The following is a 15,415-nucleotide window of genomic DNA, read 5'->3' as shown; positions in this document are numbered from 1 at the left end:
TACCCTGTGAGACAGCAATCCCACTTCAGGGTGTATATCCAAAGAAAAAGAAATCTGGGTCTTGATGAGATATCTGAGGCTCACATGTTCATTGCAGTATTATTCACAATGACCAAGATATGAAAACAAGCTAAATGTCCATCAATAAATAAACAGATAAAGAAAATGTGAAGTGAAGTAAGTGGCCCGAAACCTAGTGACAGCAGCCCTGAGCTGTGAGTCAAAGCTTCCCTGATTTAATGTCTTTTTGGAGACTGCAAAATCAACTGACGAAAATTACACTGGAAATCCAGGTACGCAGGAAGGAAGGGGATAAAATGCAAACCAGATTTGGCAGTCATGAGTATCTAAGAGCTATCTGGTGCCAAAAGGCTGGATGTGCTCCCCTAGGGAGGTGGGGAGGAGAGGAAAAGCAGGTGAATGGGGAGGGATGGGGTAAAGAAGAAACTGAGGACAGTCAAAGGCAGAGCAGGAAAGAGCAGCATTGAGAAAGCTGCAGGCTGGAGGAGACAGAGCTGTGGTGTGAGCATCTGGGATGCCAAGTGGGAAAGAAAGAATGAAAGACAGTGAGAGAGAGAGAGAGGGAGGGAAAGAGAGAATGAAAGAGAGAGAAAAAGAAAGAAGGAGGGACTTCCCTGGTGGTCCAATGCCTAAAACTCCCTGATCCCAATACAGGAGGACTGGGCTTGACCCTCGGGCAGGGAACAAGATCCCACATGCAGCAACTAAGAGTCTGTGTGCCCCAACAAAAGATTCTGTGTGCTGCGGCTAAAATACCTCACCTGCTGTAACTAGGACCCAGTGTAGCCAAATAAATAAATAAATAACCTTGACCCTGAGGGATGGGATGGGGAAGGAGGTGGGAAGGAGGGTCAGGATGGGGAACACATGTACACCCATGGCTGATTCATGTGAATGTATGGCAACAATCACCACAATATTGTAATTAGCCTCCAATTAAAATTTTTAAAAAACATTTTAAAAAATTGAGATTGTTTCTTGAAAAAAATTAAAAAAGAAAGGAAAGAGGGGGAGGGAGGGAGGAGCGAAAGGAAGGAAGAAAGGAAGAAAGAAAAAAGGTCAAGGAAGTGAGAGCTGAAAATTAACCACGGGCTTGAGCAAATATGCGGTCACTAATGACCTCGACAAGAACAATTTGAGAGGACTGGTGGGCTAGAAAGCAATCAGTAGCAGGTTTAGAAGGACGCGGCATTGCAAAGTGCAGATAGGCTCAAAACAGTTGGCTGAAAAAATGAATAATCATGCCTGATTGTTGCCGGGTTGTCATGACAACCAGCTAAGACAATGATGATGAACGCTCTTTCTTTAAGTGACCTTTTCTATTGAGGCTTAATTTACATCCAGCCAAATTCACCCTTGATTAGTGTACAGTCCTATGAGTTTTGAAAAATGCACGCAGCTGTGGAACCATCTCCAAAATCAAGATATAGAACAGTTTCATCAACCCCAAGCAGTTCCCTCAAGACCCTTTGTAATTAACTCCTCCCGGCATCTTCAGCCCATAGCAATCTGTCCCTACAGTTTTGTCATTACCGGGAGATCATATAAATGGAAGTACAGTGTATGTCCCCTTCATGGATTACAGCCTTGTCGTGGCCAAGGGGCTTGTGGAACTCAATGAAGCTATGAGCCATGCTGTGCAGGGCCACCCAAGATGGGCGGGTCATGGCGGAGAGCTCTAACAAAATATAGTCCACTGGAGGAGGGAATGGCAAACCCCTCTAGTATTCTTGCCGCAAGAACCCAATGAACAGCATAAAAAAGCAAAAAGTCGCCAGTCCAGGTTCAATGCATGGTACTGGATGCTTGGGGCTGGTGCACTGGGACGACCCAGAGGGAGGGTAGGGGAGGGAGGAGGGAGGAGGGTTCAGGATGGGGAACGCGGGTATACCTGTGGCGGATTCATTTCGATATTTGGCAAAACTAATACAATATTGTAAAGTTTAAAAATAAAATAAAAGTTAAAAAAAAAAGCAAAAAGATATGACACTGAAAAGTGAGCCCCCCGTGTTGGAAAATGTCCAATATGCTACCAGCGAAGAGTGGAGGGCAATTACTAATAGCCCCAGAAAGAATGAAGCGGATGGGCCAAAGTGGAAATGACAGTTGTGGATGTATCTGGTGATGAAAGTAAAGTCCAATGCTGTGAAGAAGAATATCACGTAGGTACCTGGAATGTTAGGTCCATAAATCAAGGTAAATTGAATGTGATCAAGCAGGAGATGGCAAGAGTGAACACTGACATCTTAGGAATCAGTGAACTAAAATGAATGGGAATGGGTGAATTTAATTCAGACGACCGTTATATCTACTGCTGTGGGCAAGGATCCCTTAGAAGAAAGGGAGTAGCCCTCAAAGTCAACAAAAGAGTCCAAAGTGCAAGTAAATGCAAGTTTTGCATTTACTTGCAAAACCCAATGCATGGTACTTGGGTGCAATCTCCAAAACAACAGAATGATCTTGGTTTGTTTCCAAGGCAAACCATTCAATATCACAGTACTCCAAATCTATGCCCCAACCACTGATGCCAAAGAAGCTGAAGCTGGCCAGTTCTATGAAGACCTACAAGATCTTCCAGAACTAACACACACACAAAAAAAGATGTCCTTTTCATCATAGGGCACTGGAATGCAAAAGCAAGAAGTCAAGAGACACTTGGCTACTACTGCTAAGTCACTTCAGTCGTGTTCAACTCTGTGCGATCCCATAGACGACAGCCCACCAGGCTCCCCCGTCCATGGGATTTTCCAGGCAAGAGTACTGGAGTGGGTTGCCATTGCCTTCTCCGAGAGACACTTGGAGTAACAGGAAAATTTGGCCTTGGTGTACAAAATGAAGCAGAGCAAAAGCTAATAGAATTTTGCCAACAGAACACACTGGTCATAGCAAACACCCTTTTCCAACAACACAAGAGATGGCTCTACACATGAGCATCACCAAACGGTCAATATCGAAATCAGATTGATCATGTTTTTGCAGCTGAAGATGGAGAAGCTCTAAGCTGTTTTGTGGTCATCAAAAACAACACTGGAAGCTGACTGTGGTTCAGATCATCAGCTCCTTATTGCAAAATTCAGGTTTAAATTGAAGAAAGTAGGGAAAACCGGTAGGCCATTCAGGAGTGACCTGAATCAAATCCCTATGATTATACAGTGGAAGTCACAAATAGATTCAAGGGATTAGATATGATAGAGTGCCTGAAGAACTATGGATGGAGGATCGTAACATTGTAAAGGAGGCAGTGACCAAAACCATCCCCACAAAAAAGAAATGCAAGAGGGCAAAGTGATTGTCTGGTAAGGCTTTACTAATAGCCAAGGAAAGAAGAGAAGTGAAAAGCAAGAGAGAATGGGAAAGATACACCCATCTGAATGCAGAGTTCCAGAAAATAGCAAGGAGCGAGAAGAAAGCCTTAAGTGAACAGTCCAAAGAAATAGAGGAAAACAACAGAATTGGAAAGACTAGAGATCTCTTCAAGAAAATTAGAGATACCAAGGGAACATTTCATGCAAGGATGAAGCAAGCACAATAAAGAACAAAAATGGTAAGGACCTAACAGAAGCAGAAGAAATTAAAAGGAAAAGGTGGTGGCAAGAATACACAGAACTGTACAAAAAAAGATCTTAATGACCAGGATGCTCATGACAGTCTCATCACTCACCTAGAGCCAGACATCCTGGAGTGTGAAGTCGTTTGCCTTAGGAAGCACTACTACAAACAAAGCTAGTGGAGGGGATGGAATCCAGCTGAGCTATTTCAAATCCTAAAAGATGATGCTGTTCAAGTGCTTCACTCAATGTCAGCAAATTTGGAAAACTCAGCAGTGGCCACCAGACTGGAAAAGGTCAGTTTTCATTTCAATGCCAACCACTTTAAAAGTGGTTCCAGGCAACCTTGATGGCTTTCCCCATTGGCTCCGCAGGTAAAGAATCTGATTCCAATGCAGGAGACACAAGAGATGCAGGTTCAATCCCTGGGTCAGGAAGATCCCCTGGAGAAGGAAATGGCACCCCACTCCAGTATTCTTGCCTGGAAAATCCCACGGGCAGAGGAACTTGGCTGGCTACAGTCCATGGGGCCCCAAAGAGTCAGACACAACTGAGTGACTGAGCACAGCTCAGCAGAGCTGGCCTTTGGAAGTTGGGCCAGGGTGTAATGACTGACAGTGAGAAGGAAAAAACTGGGCATTGACAGCACCTACAACAGAGCAGATCAACAGTCAGATCCTGAACTATCTTCTCTTAATTTTCATCTCTTTCTTGAGCTGTAAATATCAAATATTTTTATAGCAACCCAAGATGCTTTGCATGAAGACCTTCTAAATCATCTTTACATTCTCTAATTGGGCTTGTTACTCACAGCTAATATTGCTCTATTTATAATTACTCTCCCCATTTAGGGTCTGAAGGTTTATTTTTGTATTTCTGAGACAGGCATGCATATCCCAAGTATGCATGCTCCTATCACTATTTATCTATCTCTTTAGAAAAACAGGGTTATCATTTCTCTCTTTTTTCCTCACCTTGCTGTGCCTACCTCTGACCCTTGGTCTGGCAGCCTTCTTGTTTATTTTATTTGCTTATTTTTCTGACCCAAACACGAAGCATGCAGGATCCCAGTTCCAGACTAGGGATTGGACGCACAGCCCCTGCATTGGAAGCATGAATTCTTAACCACTGGATTGCCAGGGAAGTCCTCCAACCTTCTTGTTAATTTTAATTAATATCTTCCATGAACTTTATATTATTCCAAATATTCACAAATTTATTGTTTCACTTAATCTCCGTGGTGGATGATGACAAGGACCTCCTGCTTTTAAACATTCTGCAGATGAGAAAACTGAGGCTCAGACTTACTAAAAATCACTTAAGTTTCCACTGCATTGTTTAGGATACTTCTGGTTGTGACTAAAATCTCAAACTGAATTGGACATAGCATTAGCTGCCACGGACCAAATTGCATCCTTTTAAAATTCATATGCTAAAGCCCTAACCCCCAACTTGACTGTATTTGGATTAAGGCTTTTAGGAGGCAATTATGGTAAAGAATATGCCTGCAAAGGAAGAGGCCTGATTTCGATCTCTAGGTTGGGAACATCCCCTAGAGAAAGAGAATGACTATCTAGTCCAGTATTCTTCTGTTCCATGTATTCTATGTATAGAATTCTAAGTATTCTATGACTTCTAGTCCAATATTGGACTCTCTATTCCAGAAATCTGGAGAATTCCATGGACAGAGGAGCCTGATGGGCTGCAAGTTTGTGGGTGGCAAAGAGTTGGATGTGACTGAATGACTAACATTTTTCACTTCCAAGGCTAAATAAGGCCATAAAGGTGGGGCCTAATTCAGTAAAGCTGCAGTCCTGATACAAAGAGAGGGACTTCTCTGGTGGTCTAGTGATTAAGAATCTGCCTGCCAATGCAGTGCAGGGGACAAAGATTCAATCCCTGGTCCAGGAAGATCCCACTTGCCATACAGCAACTAAGCCTGTATGCTGCAATTCTGGAACCCGTGTTCCCTAGAGCCCACACTCCACAATGAGAGAAGCCACCACAATAAGAAGCCCACACACCTCAGCTAGGGAGTAGCCCCCACTCACCACAACCAGAGAAAGCCTGTGCAGCAATGACGACCCAGCACAGACAAAAATAATAAATAAATAAAACATTTTTAAAAGAGGAAGAGAGAGAAATCACACTGTCTCTATGTTCTTGAAAAGACCCTGATGCTGGGAAAGATTGAAGGCAGGAGGAGAAGAGGGCAATAGAAAATGAGATGGTTGGATGGCATCATTGACTCAATGGATCTGAGTTTGAGCAAACTCCGGGAGATGGTGAAGGATAGGGAAGCCTGTCATGCTGCAGTCTATAGAGTTGCAAAGAGTGGGACATGACAGAGTGACCGAACAACCATGTTCCTGAACCAAGGAAAGGCCATGTGCGGATATAGCAAGAAGGAGGCCATCGGAAAATCAAAAACAGAGCTCTCACTAGAAACCTGATTGACTGGAACACTGATGTTGGTTTCTTAGCCTCCAGAACTGTAAGAATTAAATGTCTGTTATTTAAGTCACCCAGTGGATGATACACCCAAGCAGACATCATAAATGAAAAAGTAAGATGTGTTTTTAAGAACGACTTGGTATTCTGGCTCAGTGATGTGATCAATAATTTAGTTTCTTCCCGTCTCTCTGCTGTGCCCTTCACGATGTTGGCTTCAAACTATGGTTGGCCAACCCTATGGTCAAAAGCTCTCTGCCAGTAGCCCTGAAGCTTCAAACTTCAGGGAAGGAGATAGAAATTCTTTGTTCTGAGATGCACTCTGATTGGTCCAGCCTTTATCACATGACCACCTCTGAGCAAATCACAATAGACAGATAGTAGATACCTTAAGGCCGCAGTTGGTTGAGTGTTTAAGAGTTGAATTGGCCAGTTTTCCATGAACTATAATTTGTTGGAAAAAACTGACAGTCTATGAGGTTTCAACTTGGGTTCTGGCAGAAATTTTCTCAAAAATGAATGAAATGAACTTGCTGGTTCAAGGAAAACAACTGACAGTGTTTGTTGCCAGTGGTAAAATTTGAGCTTCAAGGGAAAATTTTAATTTTGGAAGACACGTGTTTGTCACCATGTTTGACAATGTTCCAACGCTGAAAGACTTTTCTGAGATTGGTGGTGATATTAACAAACGGAGTTTTTAAAATATTATGTAATGAAATGCGTCGATGTTTGGAAGATCTGTATGACTTAGTGAAGTAATATTATTCAAAAGACCAATGAACGAGTCATAAAAAGTGCAAGGTAGGACTTGTCCTATCAGTCTAGTGATTAAGACACTGTGCTTCCAATGCAGGGGGCATGGATTTGATCCCTGGTCAGGGAATTAAGATCCCACATGTCTGTGATATTGAGAAAAAAAAAAGAAATACATGAAAAGTGCAAGGTAGACAAATGGATTTTAATAAAATAGAACTCACTGAAATGGAGAGTCCTCACTACAACTAACCTTGACTAAATTACCAGTTTTTCAAGTTTTAGTATAGCATTAAAGAAGAATTCAGCCATGAAATTAAAAGACGCTTACTCCTTGGAAGGAAAGTTATGACCAACCTAGATAGTATATTCAAAAGCAGAGACATTACTTTGTCAACAAAGGTTCATCTAGTCAAGGCTATGGTTTTTCCTGTGGTCATGTATGGATGTGAGAGTTGGACTGTGAAGAAAGCTGAGCACCGAAGAATTGATGCTTTTGAACTGTGGTGTTGGAGAAGACTCTTGAGAGTCCCTTGAACTGCAAGAAGATCCAACCAGTCCATTCTGAAGGACATCAGCCCTGGGATTTCTTTGGAAGGAATGATGCTGAAGCTGAAACTCCAGTACTTTGGCCACCTCATGCCAAGAGTTGACTCATTGGAAAAGACTCTGATGCTGGGAGGGATTGGGGGCAGGAGGAGAAGGGGACGACAGAGGATGAGATGGCTGGATGGCATCACTGACTCGATGGACGTGAGTCTGAGTGAACTCTGGGAGTTGGTGTTGGACAGGGAGGCCTGGCATGCTGCGATTCATGGGGTTGCAAAGAGTCGGACACAACTGAGCGACTGATCTGATCTGATCTGAAAGAAGAATTCTTGAGTTCCTGAGAAGTCTATTGAAATACTTTTTTCAGCTAGATGCTTGTAGGTTTTCTTCATAGACTTGGACTAAAATGACATTTCACAACAGAGTAATAAGGTAGTCTCACAAATGAGAATACAACTGTCTTCTAGGAGATTTGCAAATATTTAAAGCAATGCTATTCTTCTAACTAACTAAATTTTTTGGTTTGGAAAATATAATAAAATATGTTGTTCATGTTACCATTCAATGGGTTTTATTGTTATTTTAAGTAAATTTTAAATGCACATTGTAAATTTTCTCAATTTTAATGTTTAAACAGTAAGTATTGATAGCTACAACTTACATTTAAGAAAGCTGAGTAGGGTCCTCAGTAACTTTAAGAGTGAAGAGGGGGGCCTGAGACCAAAAAGTTTAAGAATTAGTGCTCTAATAATAATGTTTTTTTCTTTTCTTTAATTGAAGTATAGTTGACTTACAATATCATTTTAGTTTAAGGTGTACAGCACAGTGATTCAGTCACATACATATTGGAGTAAGAAATGGAAACCCACTCCAGGTCTTGCCTGGAAAATTCCATGGACAGAGGAACCTGGCAGGCTCCAGTCCATGGGGTCACAAAGAGTCGGGCATGGCTGAGCGCACATGGCAGATACATACATACATATATATATATATATATATATATATATATATATATATCAGTAATCTGATAAAAGAACACACACACATATATGTATGTATGCTTGTGTGTGTGTGTGTGCGTGTGTGTGTTTTCAGCTGCTCATTCACGTCTGACTCTTTGCGACTCCATGGACTGTAGGCTGCCAGACTTCTCTGTCCATGGGATTTTCCCGGGCAGAAATACTGGAGTGGGGTGCCATTTCCTACTCCAGGGGATCCTCCCAACCTAAGGATTGAACCCACGTCTCCTGCATCTCCTTCACTGGCAGGTGGATTCTTTACCACTGCACCACTTGGGAAGCCCCATATATAAGTGATATCATATGGCTTTTGTTTTTCTTTCTGGCTTCACTTCAGCTAGCCATTCTGAACATTAAATTTCTTCCTGATGCCCTTCACTCTCTCCTAACTCTATGAGGACAGCTTTCTCCTAACTCTAGGAACTGATCATCTCTTCTGCCTGAAGTGCTCCCATGACAACCACAGAGTATCTCTCAGAATCCCACGGCTGAGTGTCTTTCCAGTGGCAGAACATCACAGAATTTCAGCATCACATGTACTAAGAAATTGAACAGCCTTAGACACTAGTGATCAGCCCAGGCACACACGGTACCTCTGAAAGTGAAAGTCACTCAGTTGTGTCCAACTCTTTGAGACCGCATGGACTGTAGCCTGCCAGCCTCCTCTGTCCATGGAATTCTCCAGGCCAGAATACTGGAATGGGTAGCTGTTCCCTTCTCCAGGGCATCTTCCCAACCCAGGAATCGAACCCAGGTCTCCCACATTGCAGGTGGATTCTTTACCATCTGAGCCACCAGAGATGCCAATCCAAACATCTAGTCTCAATTTAGGAAGCCAGTTGGCTACAGCTGGGAACTTTTGCTCCCATCTGGATCATGGGATTTTCCAAGTGACACATTGCCCGCAAGGACATAGACCTGAAGGATACATAAGCAAGGTGGAGTTCTTTTTTTAATAGTAATTCTTCCATTATAGAAACTGTCTTAGTCTGTTTGGGCTGCTATAACAGAATATCTCAGATTGGCTGACTCTGTAAAAAATTTTATTGTGGCAGTATATGCTGTATAGTAAAAGTGATTCAGTTACACACATATTTCTGTTATGGTTTATCACAGAATATCGAATATTGTTCCCTGTGCTATAGTGTTATTTGCTCGGTTGGGTCTGACTCTTTGTGGCCCTGTGGAGTACAGCCCACCAGGGCTGTAGCCCTCCAGGCTCTTCTGCCCATGGAATTCTCCAGGCAAGAATACTGGAGTGGGTAGCCATTCCCTTCTCCAGGGCGTCTTCCCAGCCCGGGGATCAAACCCAGGTTTCCCACATTGCAGGTGGATTCTTCACCATCTGAGCCCCCAGGGCAGCCTGTCATCTTGGGGCTAATTAGTTTTAATCAGTTTTTGTTGTATCCTCAGTGATTACATCATTCTTTTAAAGGCTGTGTCTGCCCCCTTCCCTCCTGTCTCATTTCCACTAGATGTTAAGGCAGATTTTAAGCACTGAAGCACATTGCTTCAGGGAAATATTTTTGAGAATTTATTATGGAGCAACAGAAAAGAAAGGTAGAAATGTTTCCCTCAGGGGCATTATTCAAAATCTGTGTTGTACACATATCAGTATAAGGCGTTTGGTGTTTTGTTTTTCTCATGTCCTGGACAATTAAACTGCCAATGAAGTGACATGAAATCAGAGAGAACTTTAACCTCGCTGCCATGGAGACCACGTTTCTCACTCATGGGGGGAAAGAGAGTTTACACAAGGATTTCCTAAGGTGATAAGGCAGCTGGCCATCGACAATTCCAGATACTTTATGGACAGGCAGAAAATCATGGGAATTTCCTGGGATTGACAAGTCAAGAAAGGGAAGCTTGAGATCTGTGATATTGTGATTTATAATAAGAAATACATATATTTGCGACTTCCCTGATGGTCCAGTGGTTAAGAATCTGCCTGCCAATGCAGGGGACATGGGCTCAATCCCTGGTCCAGGAAGATCCACATGGTTTGGAGCAACTAAGCCCATGTGCCACAGCTACTGAGCCCACTCTCTAGGGCCCTGCTCCGCAACAAGAGAAGTCACCACAGTGAGAAGCCCGCGCACTGCAACCAGAGAGTAGCCCCCACTCTCCGCAACTAGAGAAAGCCCAAGCACAGCAACGAAGACCCAGCACATCAAAACTAAAATAAAGAAATAAAAAGAAATATATATATTTGGTCTTCATCCTTGTTTCTATCATATAGCTCTTAAAACCTTGGAATTTCTGTGATAAGAGTGATGAACGTGTCTTGTTCTGCTAGGGAAAGCACACAGAGATGTGGGTGGGTTGCCATTGGAACCAGCTTTGTCATTAGAGGGTTGAAAATTCCACTCCCACTTCCCAACCTCTGGGGTGATTGAGTTCAATCACCAGTGATCAAGGACTTAATCAATCATGTCTATGTAATGAAGCTTCCATAAAAACTCAAAGATTGGGGTCCAGAGAACTTCTAGGTTGGTGAACCAGAACACTTTCAGAAGTTCCTTTGTTCAGGATCTTGCCTGTGTATCTCTCTGAATCTGGCTGTTGAGTCTCACTGTAATAAACAAATGATCTAGTGAGTAAACTCTAGTATTCTGAGTTCAGTGAGCCACTGTAGGAAATTAATCAAACCCAAGAAGGGGGTCACGGTGATCTCAGGTGGCCTCGTCCTGCAGTGCCTTGAAGCACGGTTTCAGTTCCCCGCCAGAGATTGGGATTGGGTCATAACGGTGAGAGCACCAAATCCTAGCCACTAGACCAGAGGCCCAGTGACAAGACCCTGGCTCTTCAACTTTGCAGAAAAAGAATTCCCACAAAGACAGAAGTAGTGAAACAAGTGGGGCTTCCCTGGTGGCTCAGCAGGTAAAGAATTCACCTGCGATGCAGGAGACCCGAGTTCCATCCCTGGGTCAGGAAGATGCCCTGTAGAAGAGTATGGCAACCCACTCCAGTATTCTTGCCTGGAGGATTCCATGGACAGAGGAGCCTGGCGGACTACAGTCTATGGGGTTACAAAGAGCCAGACATGACTGAAGCAACTTAGCACAGCACACAGCGAAACAAGTGTTTACTAGGAGGAAGAAAAGAGTATAGTACATGTGGATAGTCTCGTGGGCAGACTCAGAGAGAGAGTCACCCCTTTCTGGTAGTCAATTACTTTTAAGGGGCATTCGTTTCGGGGTTTCCTTTGGCCAATCATTTTGATTCACCTGCTTCTGAGTCTATATGTGGTATATCTCAGGATCCCCCTATGTGTGTATGAACATCTGTCAGTCAAGATATATTCCACTGAAGAGGCCAAGAGGGTGTGTGACACCCCCTCCATTTTTTTACCTCCAAGGAGCTTTCTAATCAAGAGAGTTTCCTTGACTTCGAGAATGGGAAATACGTGGTGCTTTTATCTTCGATCTGGGCAGGGCTTAGCCTCCTCCCTCGACTGTCCTACTATTTTCTTCTTAGAGAATCGGTCCACAGAGAACCAACTCTAACTGTTTCCTCCGGGGGCTCATCCATCTCCTGACTCAATGGGAACCTCTGATTTATACCCAGTTGGTCAGAAACACAGGTAACAACCTGGAACTGTGCTCGGCATCTGCAGTGGGGGCAGTCATATGGGACCGAGTCCTTAACCTGTGGACCCTGATGCTATCTGCAGGTTGTGTCAAAACTGAGTGGAAATGCAAGACACCCAGTACGTTGGAAAATTGCTTGGTGGTATAGCGGGGAGAAGGGGAAGCCACACATTGGAATTAGTATCAGAATCATCAGAATCAAAATTCTTCCTTGGAGAGAGGCTTACTTTATCTCCTCGTTCTAAACCAGGTCCTCTGATTCTATTCCATCATTGCTCTATTTTTTTTTTTTTGGCTGCACCTCACAACATGTAAGACCTTAGTTCCCCTGCCAGGGATTGAACTCATGTCCCCTGCAGTGGAAACTTGGAGTCCTAACCACTGGACTGACAGGGAATTCCCAGAAATATAATTAATTTACAATGTTGTGTTAGTTTCAAGTGTATAGCAAACTGATATGTATGGGTTTGAACTAATCTTTCTAACTGAGGGGTCTCCGTGTGGATTCTGGGAGGAGTTTGGCTTCATTTGTCGGGGGGGAAGATGAGGGGAAAGAGAAAGAGTCCTTTATAAGGAATGGATGAAAATTTAGGTGGTGTCCATTCCCTGGGACAGTGATCTGCTGACTTTCCTTAAAGGCGCAGGTGGTCAGTATCATTAGTTTGGGGGCCAGACCGTCTCCGTCTTGAACTCTGTCTTTTTTGTGTCTTTTTTTTTCTTTTCTTTTTTTTTTTTTCTAGTCAGCAGAACGAGGAGTTCGATCTGTAACTGACTGTGAACAATCAATTGAGATAACTCACTACCTTCAGACCAGCCTTGAACTCTGTCTTGTACTCTGTCTTGGTAGCTTGAAAGGGGCCATAGACAAAATGGAAACAAATGGGAGTAGCTGTGGTTCAGAAAAACTTTGTAGACACTGAATTTTCAGATTTATATCATTCTCACCATGGACTATTCTTCACTTAACTTTTTAAAATGATTTTAAAAGGTAAAAATCATTCTTAGTTCACAGGCTATATAAAGAGGCAGGGAGCCATACTTGGGAAGCCCCACCCCGCATCGGGCGTAGTTTTTCAACCCTTACCTAGATGTATTTGTCCAGGCAAGTCTGTCTTTAAAAAGCTACACAAGGCAATCTAGAAAAACGGTACAGATAAACTTATTTGCAAAGCTGAAATAGAGTCACAGATTTAGAGGACAAACTGAGGGTTACCATGGGGGAAGAGGAGATGGGATGAATTGGGAGATTGGGATCGACATATATATACCACTATGTATAAAATAGATAACAAATGAAAACTTACCGTATAGCACAGGGAACTCTACTCAGTGCTCTGTGGTGACCTAAATGGGAAGGAATTCTTAAAAAACAGAGTGGGTACGCGTATGCGTATAACTGATTGACTTTGTTGCACAGCAGAAACTAAGACAGCACTGTAAAGCAACTGTACTCCAATCAAAATTAATAAAACCAAAAGGTTTCCACAAGAAAAGAGGCACTGATACCTGGTACAGTGTGGATGAGCCTCAAAAACATTTTGCTGAGTGAAAGTAGCCGCTCAGAAAAGGTCACATATTGAGTGATTCCATGTATTGAAACATTCAGGATAAATCCATAGGGACAGAAAGCCGATGAGTGGTTGACAGGGACGGGGGGGAGGGAAGGACTGGGGAGGGAGTGCTAAATCGTATGGAGCTTCCTTTGGGGTGATGAAAATGTTTTGGAACTAGATGGAGGTGAGAGCTGCAGAACACCATGAAACTAGTAAATGCCACTGCACTGTATGCACTTTAAAATGGTATATGACACATAGTTGACTACAACTTAATGTGTTTAATTTAAAAAAATATGTGAGCCTTTTGCCTCATTGCAGTCAAGACAGCAACGTGGGTCACCAGCAGCTCTAATGGGGCCATTTGAGAAAATTCAGCAAAGGTTCTCTCACTTGCCGGGTCTGCTCAAACAGGCACGGTCTGATCCGGAAACACTGCCTCAATATGGGCCACCAGTACATGAAGGATGTTGGCTTTGTTAAATCAGACTAACTGAAGTTCCTTGGATAGATCATTCAGCACATCTACCTTATGTGGAAACAATATTAGCTCTTTGCATAGAAAATGAAAGTTTAAAAACTACCCCCCCCAAAAAAATCCATGAGTGGTTTGGATGCACAGACAAGAGAGGACTTTCTGTCACCTGAGGTTATATTCCTGGCTGTTGGAGGGGCATTCCTGAATGAGCCAAGGTCCTTGGGGAGAGGATCCTCCTACCCATTTGGGGAGACATACACTGACATTTGAGGGCTTCCCTGGTGGCTCAGCTGGTAAAGAATCAGCCTGCAGTGCAGGAGACCTGGGTTCGATCCCTGGGTTGGGAAGATCCCCTGGAGGAGGGCTAGGCAACCCACTCCAGTATTCTTGACTGAAGAATCCCCATCCACAGAGGAACCTAGTGGCTACAGTCCATGCGGTTGCAAAGAGTCAGACACAATGGAGCAACTAACCCCACTGATGAAAGCAGGACAAGGCTTTCCAGGGAGGTAAACATGGGAGGCTGGAGAAACCAATGGGTGAGAGAGTCCAGCTCTACAAAACCCCTCAAATGTGTCCCTGAGAGCACAGCTATACTGAAGACTTTATAAAATGAGATGGAGAATTCTGGGTTGAATTGTGTCCCCCTACCAAAAAAAAAAAAAAGGCAAATTAGCAGACTTCCATTTTGGTCCATTGGTTTAAACTCTGTGCTCCCAATGCAGGGAACCTGGGTTTGGTCCCTGGTCAGGGAATTAGAGCCTTCATGCCGCAACTAAAGAGACTGCAAGCTGCAAGGAAGACTCCCCACGTGGCAATGAAGACCCTGAGTGCCGTAACTTAAGACTTGGAGCATCCAAATGAAAAATAAACGAACTTTTTAAATTAAAAAAAAAAAGATATGCTGGAGTCCTAACCCCCAATACTTCAGAATGGGAACTTATTTGGAAATAGGGTCACAGCAGATGTGATTAGTTAAAGTCCTACTGGACTAGTGTGTTAATCGCTCAGTCGTGTCCAACTCTTTGAGTCCCCACGGACTGTAGTCCGCCAGACTCCTCTGTTCATGGGATTCTCCAGGCAAGAATACTGGGGTGGGTTGCCATTTCCTGCTCCAGGGCATCTTCCTGACCCAGGGATCGAAGCCGTGTCACTTTCACCTCCTGCACTGCAAGCAGATTCTTTACTGTTTGAGCCACCAGGGAAGCCCCCATACTGAACTAGGGTGGGCTCCTAATCCAATATGACCAGTGTCCTTAGAAAAGGGAGAAATTTGGACAGACACACACACCCATACAAACACACTCAAGAGGAACACCATTATGAAGATGAAGGCAGAGATTGGGGAGATGCTTCTACAAGTCAAGGAACACCAAAGATTGCTAGCCAGTCACTAAAAGTAAGGCGAGAGACATGAGACAGATTCTCCTTCATGACCTGCAGGAAGAATCAG

At 43.4% G+C, this 15,415-nt stretch overlaps 1 pseudogene; it reads left to right on the top strand.

Annotated features, from left to right (window-relative positions):
* Positions 1–13,977, top strand: part of LOC138988583 (small ribosomal subunit protein uS14-like) — a 42,214-nt pseudogene extending 28,237 nt beyond the window's left edge.
* The last annotated feature ends 1,438 nt before the right edge of the window (positions 13,978–15,415 follow it).

The sequence above is a fragment of the Bos mutus genome, chromosome 7 (genome assembly GCF_027580195.1).
Source record: "Bos mutus isolate GX-2022 chromosome 7, NWIPB_WYAK_1.1, whole genome shotgun sequence".
Taxonomy (NCBI): domain Eukaryota; kingdom Metazoa; phylum Chordata; class Mammalia; order Artiodactyla; family Bovidae; genus Bos; species Bos mutus.
The sequence above is the reverse complement of the archived record's forward strand: the minus strand, read 5'-3'. Positions and strand labels throughout refer to the sequence as shown.